Source organism: Petaurus breviceps, unplaced genomic scaffold (genome assembly GCF_028583685.1).
Source record: "Petaurus breviceps papuanus isolate PSGF00001 unplaced genomic scaffold, PetGlider_PUasm1.0 181, whole genome shotgun sequence".
Classification (NCBI taxonomy): domain Eukaryota; kingdom Metazoa; phylum Chordata; class Mammalia; order Diprotodontia; family Petauridae; genus Petaurus; species Petaurus breviceps.
In genome coordinates this window covers 20,934,777-20,943,683 of record NW_027185784.1, presented here as the reverse complement: position 1 = coordinate 20,943,683, position 8,907 = coordinate 20,934,777, and the positions used below count along the sequence as shown (strand labels likewise).

Below are 8,907 nucleotides of genomic sequence, written 5' to 3'. Positions count from 1 at the left end.
TCTCTCTCTCTCTGTCTCTCTCTCTCTCTCTCTGTCTCTGTCTCTCTCGGTTGAGTTCAGACTTTCCATGTATTAGTTACTTGACTTTGGACAAGTTGCTTTGCTTCCTTAGTCTCAGTTTCCTCACTTGTAAAATTGAGGTAATGATATCTTCCTTGCTTTACTCACATAGTTCTCAGAGGATCAAATGAGATAATACGTTTAAAAGTGCTTTGCAAATTGTAAGCTCAAAAATGTCAGATATCTTGGATTGAACTCTCCTCTGAAGAAAGCCCATCTGTATTTTAGAACATGAAGATTATATTTTTCCTAACCCTAATCCTAATTTATCCTTATTCTGCCCAACCCCTCAATCTATTCTTCCATTCATTTGAAGGTAGTTTGGTTCATTACCATCAATTAGAATATGTGTCTATCATTATAAAAATGAGAATAGCCATATAGAAAGTGTGATCCCTGGTCTTCACAAATTTTTCCTTTGCCTTTCTTTCTCTTTACTCCATACACTGTCTTCTTCCTTGGTGGTTTTCATATTGCTTTTGACCTCTATTTTCTTGACCTCTTCAAAACCCATGACCTCATCTGTATTCTATTTCAGCCATCTTGCTTACTTCATCTTAGAACTCACCATCATGACAAATTTTTTTCACCTCCAAGAGCTAACATTGTGCTCTCTGATCACAATTCCCTATCCTTCTATATTTCCTGTAGTCTCACTCCCCCAAGCTGATCATTGTCTTCAGTAGGAACTCCAGTCCTTCAGCCTCCTCCCACAGATCTTCCAGTCCATTAACATTCTTATGGTTTCACTTTACTGCCTTCATCTTGTCTTGCACCAACCACAGTGCCATTTTGTTTCAGTAGGCACTTCAGGAGTGTTTGCTATATTGAATCAAATTGGTTTGTTTCTTTGTCTACTTCTCTTTGTTTGCATTATTGTGGGCTTGGAAGAGTCCTAGAATTCTTGGGGCATTACATTTAGATGGCGATGTTAACGTGGGATATATTGTGAAACCTTGGAATTATCAACTACAAATTAAGACTTTACAATCTTGTATCCTAATAATGGAAATGACTAGAAGGTCATCATACATTCAATTGACCCATTCAGAGTCCTGTGGGGTTCTTAGCTCCCACCCAAACAGCTGCTCAGGCAGTATTTTGTCTAATATTAGTTTTATACTCTATACTTTCAGAATGTTAAGACATTTGGGTTTATTCTGCCTCAGAAGGTCAGAGGAAGGTCAAATGTTAACTTCCCACTTATGCAGAGAGGAGAACTAAGGTTCTCAAAATGCAATTCCAGTTACAACAAATATTGAATGCTGTCTATATACCAGAAATGATCTGGGTTTTAGCAGTGGAAAGATTTTTTGAAAAATATAATCTGTGACCTCAGAGAATTTATTATCTAAGGGGAGAATGTATGACATTCATCAGTTTATGTGATAGGAGGAAAGGAAAAATCCAGATAAACTGCTCTAAGAAAATTTGACTAGAGAGAGAACAAGGCCTCATTTAACATGAAGTCTCTTTAGCCATACTGCTTTGAGTAGTAGCACTTGTACACATAGTGAATATTCAATAAATACTTTTGATTGAATTGGAATAGGAAAAATGTTATCAAATTATAGTTTTCTAAAGTATTCTCATCAATTTCTCTAATGGTAAGAAGTCATCAAAAACTCAGATTTGTTATCAAAGGAGTTTATGGAGTTGCTTTCCAGGAGATCTTTGTTAGAGAACGGTTGGATGAATGGTTTAGCTTCTGGTCTAAATATGAATGGATGGAAAGATTAGAAGAGGGGTAAGAATTTTTCTTTTCAAACTTTGATTTAAAAAAATGCCACTGTACTATGTAGTAAACAAAGGGAAGGTCTTCACAAATCTACATGTTACATTGTGACCACAAGACAGGTTTCAGCTATTTAATGTAAGACTCAGGGTAAACATAACAAAAAAAAGTGATATCTTCAATAATCATTTGTGGAGCACCTACTTTAGATAAGATAATGTACTAGGGATACAGTATCATCAGTCCTGCTCTCCTGAGTCTTGTTGTCTGCCTGGGGAAAAATTTAGTGCACAAATAAAAAGATAACAAGAAAAAAATGTGATGAGTGCAAAGGAGAAATCCATACAAATGCAAATGATAAATTTGGAGTGAGGAATGGCATGGAGAGGAGTCAGAAGAATCTTTCTGGTGAGTAAAGGAAGGGAGAGATTTCAAAATACAGAAATGGCAGGATTCAGTTCAAGGGATGGGGGAATCAAAAAAAGCAATGTTATTCTATTATTTTATTCAAACATACAATTTGTTAGAGCAGTGTCTGGAGAATATTAAGTTGGTTGTAGGGGGTGACTGCATGATAGCTATACCTTACAAAATATTAGTGGAACCAGATGGAAGATGAGTGTGGCCAAAAAAGGGGAAGAACAATTGGTAAAAATCTAACTTTCCCAGATGCAAAATTAATAATTCTAGCAAATACTTCTAGAACTCTTCACAGTTTTCAATAATTTCTTTCCTTACCAGCATCTTAGGAGGTATCACAGAAGCTCAGAGTTGATAGGGACCTCAAGGGCCATCTGGTCCTAAGTACTTCAAGGAAAATCTCTTAAATTACATCCCTGAAAAACAGACCTTCACTTTGTGCTTGAAGGTTTCCAGTACTGGGGAGCTCACTGCCTTGTAAGGAAGCACATTTCACTTTTAAACAGCTTTAATTACTACTAAATATATATATATATATATATATATATATATATATATATATATATTAATTATATCAACTCTAAATCGAGATTATTATTTCCAAGCATTGCTGACAATTTATTCCTTTAGGGCAAGAAGACAAATCTGATCTCTATTCCTTGTGAGAAGTCTTTAAATATTTGAAGCTGGCTATCATGTCCCCTTCCTGTTCTGTCTTTAGTTGCTATATTAAATATCCCCAATCAAATTATTGTCATAATATGGTATCCAGTTCTTTCATCATCCTAGATAACCATTGTCCATCCTTAAATGTACCATGCAGATGTGAATGTGGTATTGCTGATGTTGCCTGACCAGAGCAGAGTACAAGACGATTAATTCCCTCATTCTTTATGCTGCTTCTCTAACAATCAGTCAACTTATAAATATTTATTAAGCACCTACTTTATGCCAGGCAATGTGCTAAGTAGTGAGGACACAAAGAAAGGCAAAAAATAGTCCCTACTCTCAAGGAGCTCACAATTTAATGGGGGAGACAACGTGCAAACAACTATGCACAAGTAAGATATATGCAGAATAAACTGGAGAAAAGCAACAGAGGGAAGGCACCAGAATTAAGGGATGCATGTGGTGTTAGTCTAAGACTAAATTAACTTTCGGACTGTAGTGTGATACTATCGACTCATGTTGAGTTTGATGTTTGGGGAAATCCCCACATCTTTTTCATATGAACTGTTGTCTAGCCAGGCCCCCCAAACCATACAATTGTATAGCTGATTTTTTAAAATGCAAGTTTATGACTTTACATTTATCTCTATCAGATTGTATTTTATTAGATTTGACTTACTGTTTGAGCCTGAAATATTTTTCGATCCTGACTGTCCCTTCCAAGATATGAATTATTTCTATCAACTTTGTTTCATATGCAAATTTGACAAGTGTGCCATTTATGCTTTTTTCCAAAACATCGATGAAAATGATTTGAAAATGAATATTAGAGATTTGAGGACTGAGCATACCATTACATATATACCTCTATATCCAAACTGATCCACTAATGATTCCTTTGGAGATTTGCTCAACCTGTCTCCTTCCCTCTAATTGTACTATAGTCAAGTCACTGCTTTTCTGTCTTATCCATAGGGAAATAAGGGTAGTCAAAGGTGTCAAATATCTCGATACTATCCAGTTGTATTAAACCTATAGCATTCCTTTTATCTACCAGTCTACCAAAGCTATCATAAAAGGAAATTAATTTAATCTGGCTTGTTCTGGAAGAAACCAGCTGGTTCTTAGTAATCACTGCTTCCTTTTTCTAAGTGTTCATAACTTGTGTCTTTAATATTACGTTTAAGAATTTGGCTAGGAGTTAAACTCAGATTCATGAAACTTTAAGCCAAAGGTACCATCTTTTCCCTTTTTTGAAAATAAGAACATTTGCCTATGGTCAATCCTGAGGCACTGTTCTTACTCTCCATGACTTTGCAGAGATCATCAACAATTCATTATGTCCACCAATTCTTTCATTATTCTGGAATGTAATTTGACCTGGCCTCATAATTTTGAATTTATCAAGAGGAACTAATTGTTCTTACACCATTTACTCATACATCTTTATTTCATTTATAGTAACTTAAATTTATACAGCACTAAAAGGTTCATGAAGTATTTTCCTTGCAACAATCCTGTGAAGTAGTTAATAATAGCTAATACTGAGTTCTTCAAAATACCTTAAATATGCTATTTTACTTGTTCTTCACATTTAACTTGGTGACAGAGGTATTGTTATGATCTCACAAATGGTAAATATCTTTTTAAAATTTTTATTTCTTTTTTTTTTCTTTTTGGAGGGCAATTGGAGCTAAATGACTCGCCCAAAGTCACACAGCTAGTTTTTGTGTTAAGTGTTTATGGCCAGATTTGAATTCAGGTCCTCCTGACTCTAGGGCCAGTGCTCTACTCACTGTGCCACCTAGCTGCCCCATAAATGGTAAATATAAAACTAGCAATGAACTTATGATCCCAAGATCAATAATCCTGTACTGGGATCACATTAAAAAGTGAAATAGGACCATTTGGTGATTTGATAAACAAATATTATTCAAATTGAAGGGAGGGCAAAACAGTAAATGGATAAGATGCTTCAATGAGTGACATTGAAAAAAAATATTTCATTAAGAAATATGGGAATTGGAAATATAGAGATGAACTTTGTAGTAAAGAATATCTGATTAGCTTTTTCTAAGCTTACTAGGAGAAAGTTCTCAGGTTGGTATATCCTGATCTGCTGGTTCACACAGTAGTCCCTCAATTCATTGAATTCTTTGAGGGCTAAGCTACTTGATAATGAAATTGATTTTTTAAAATGCTTTTTAAGGCATGTGTCGCGTAGATTGCCATCATATAAGGATCACAGTGTTGGGTTACAAAGCTCTCACTGTGCTGTATATCAGTATGACTCTTGGTGTGGGTATGGGCAAAACCCAATTCTACTTGTCTAAGTGGAGTTGAGGTTAGTAGAGATGATATTAAGCAAAAGTGTGGACTTGGCACATTTTTCATTCAGCATCTCTGGTTTTTTCTTGCTCTTTTTCTCTGATTTAATGGGGACTCTTGTTTTAGCTTAAGGGACGTAGTGACCTGGCTTTACCTACATCAGAAGATAAAAGTCTCTTAGAATGGTCATTTAAACTTCTATCTGATGTCTTCACCCAACTCCCCTTAGCAGAATGAGCTTGGGATTTGCCCAGATGCAGTTGGTGAAGAAAGGCTACTCTTGGAAAGTGCTGGAAGCAGGAGACCTTGTTTCCCATATCATCAGGTAGTGGTATCAAACTCAAATTGGAGGGGCCATTAATCCATGCATAAAGATACTGGTGAGCTGTATATTGCCTTAGAAAATAATGTATTGGCATTATTTATGCTCTATTGTATTTTTATTTATTTTGTTAAATATCCTCCATTAACATTTAAATCTCTTTTGGGCTCTTCAGGAGTGTTGTTCCTTTTTGATGCCTCTGGTATGGAGGGAGGCTGCATTGATTTGAAATGGATGACCTGAACTTGAATTCTTGCTCTGAAATCTACTCCATATGGAACATTGGCCAAATTCCTTTTACCATGTGGGCCTTGGAGACAGCGATATTACCCCTCATATTATAGATGGGGAAACTAGGGTACTTTTTTAGATTTAATTCCCATATACTTCCAAGAGATGGAGACAATTGACCATGGTATATGTCTACCTAGCAGGTCTCTGTCTTCCCCTCATCACGTCCCCTTCCTTCTAGAGCAGTAGTTGAATCCTCCTTAACCTTTCCCTTGCCTTAGACCAAGAACCTTAGACCTGTATTTTACAGGACCTTTGATATCACTTTGGTTAGTATTTAGTGAGAATGTATTTTTTCATCACAAGATTCCCTCCCTATCTGGGAAAATGCCCCTATGTCCATTATACTATTTTTGTATCTGGGGAAGACCTTTTTGATGAAGTATGGTTGGAATGCCTTCTCATCATTAATTTTGCTTGTTTCTCCTCTGTATTCTCAAACACCTTATTTTCTTGTTCTAGTGGCTTTGCTTTTCTGTGCTGGTACAGAGAGAGGAAGGAGTAGAAAGAGCCAGACTCCTCAGAGCAGCAGGAAAGATGCTCTGTTGGCCTGATGTCACCTGACTAAGTTGTTTGTTGGGGCTGCTGCGTTCCAGTCCTAGGGGAGGCCACAATGATGCTTTTGTTTGTGTGTGAGAGTCTCTGGCTTTGATTAGCAGCAGGCTACAGTGCAGCTGAGCATACAATAGGGACCAAAGAGTAGAGGGGGGAAAATCCTGTTACAATTTCCCATTGGAAGGCGATTGGTATTATTTTCAGTGATCCCACAGTGGAGCACAGGGGAAGTCTGTTCAGAACAGTTTGGAGAAGTGCTTGCTTTGACCAGGGACCAACTCTTAAGGATATCTTCATTTATTTCCATGAAGTGTCAAGGTCAAATCTTCTCTTTGCCCCTCTACCTAGTTGAATTTTCTCTTTGTAGAGTTGTTGTTTTCCAAGGGGCTGAAGGGTTGCTGGGAGGTGGCAGGGGACAAAGAGATAGTAGAGGAATGGAAAGCAGCAGTGATTCCCATGATATCAGGGGTCAGAGCAGTTGGACCTGTTCATGTGTATTAATGGGCCAGTCTCAGCATGGAAAAAAGCATTGGTCAACTGGCAGAAGTTGAAAGGAAGCATGAATCCAGTTTGGTCCTCAAGATGACCCAATCCTATCATCTACTTAGGGAGTAAGAAGAGTTTATCATTCTTTCATTCAATTGTTGTATGTTCTAGTGAAAAAGTCAATGACTTGTGAGCAGAATAGGAAATGAAGTTTTGTTCTTTATTACTGCGACTATATCTAATTTTTGTTTGTAGGAAAACTGCCCTATTAGTCTAATAACAAAATGGCTGTGCCCTCATTAAGAATCTACCAAACTAATTCTTTGTTGTCCTTCTCTTTGAGACGGGGATCCAGCTTGAACTTGAATTATAATCAATCAGTCTATAATATATTGATTGAATTCCTTCTCGGTGCAAGGCACTGTGCCAGGTACTGTGGGGATACCCTAAGGTACAGTTACAGCATCTGAGAAGCTTACAGTCTTATCAGGGAGACAAGATATAGATGCGTGAAAAAGTTCAGTAACTACTGGGTAGTAGTTTGTTAAATGGATGGGGCATGTAGTATACACTATAGGAGTTCAGACGACCCAGTGTTCAGTGTAGATGGGAATGATCAGGGTAACCTTCACTAAAGATGTAGGACTTGAAGAAAGTACAGAACCGGCAAGGTTTAAGTATGCAGAGAAGGGGTTACATTCCAGAAGGGAGAACAAGGTGAGAATAGTCACAAAGGTGGGAAGGAATAAGGCATGTTTAGGCGAATAGTGAGCAGAATGTCCAGAGTGTAGAAAAGCAATTCTCAACATCTGGTCCAGGAATTCCTAAGGGATCTTCAAAGCCCTTTCATGGGGTTTGAGAGGTCAAAATCATTTTTCATAATGATACTAAGACATTTTAATTTCAAACATGGTGAACATTGATGGATAAAACCCACATAAATAAAAACTCTATAGAATGGGTCTTTAATAACTTTTATGAGTGTAAAGGGATTCTAAGACCAAAAAGTTTGATAACTGTTACTATAGAGTGTATGCAGAAGGGGGGAGGCTAGCTAGATATAATAAATTAGGTATGGACTATGATTGAGCATGTTGGGTTTTATTCTGTATGGATAATGGGGAATTATGGATGGTTTTGAATGAGTGAGTGACATGATGAAACAAATTATATTTTAGGATGGTTAATTTGGTAGCCATCTGTATGTACTGAAGAGGTCCTGGATTAGGAAGGTGACAGAGGGCATGAAAATAAAAGTATAATTCCAGAGGCACAATAATAACAATATGCTTAAATAGTGTTTTAAAGTTTACAAGGTACCTTCCTTCATTATAACCTTGTCAGATAATTAGTTCAAGTAGTATACCCATTTTATGGATAAGCGAACTGAGGCTCAGATTACAAAGAAATAAATGATAGAATGCAGGCACTGCATGTGAGGGGCAAGCAATCAATGATGACTAAGAGTTCAAGGCTGAATGACTAAGAGACCTGCCTTTGAAAGATGGAGTATGGAACTGTTGGAATGGAGGGCAAAAGGAATGGCTAGTTATGTACAAGTTTAAAGGACATATAGGAAAATGAAATGGTTCACAGGCTGACCTAAAATTTGCCCTGTATGCTTTGGGTTATAGGACCAAAGAATGGGATTTTTTCAATCCTCTTAATTTTCCCAAACAAGAACAGAACACTTGAACTGTAGCTGGAGTCTAGAATTTTGGCAACACCATGTTCACTGTTTAACCCTAGGCAAGACATCTCAACTCTCTGGGGTCATTTTTCAAATCTTTAAAATTAAGGGATTGAAGCAGTAACTATCTTCCTCCCAGCTCTAACATTCTCTTCACTTGATTTCTATTTCACTATTGATTTCTATTCTATTCTATTCTATGTCATGCCATGCCACTCCATCCCACCCCATCTAATCCCATCCCATCCCATCTTATTCCGTTCCATTCCATTCCATTCCATTCCATTCCATTCCATTCCATTCCATTCTATTCTATTCTATTCTATTCTATTCTATTCTATTCTATTCTAT

At 37.0% G+C, this 8,907-nt stretch overlaps 1 protein-coding gene across 3 annotated transcripts in view; it reads left to right on the top strand.

Annotated features, from left to right (window-relative positions):
- PTN (pleiotrophin) overlaps positions 1-8,907 on the top strand; it is a 129,183-nt gene that overhangs the window by 18,035 nt on the left and 102,241 nt on the right. The window lies entirely within an intron of this gene.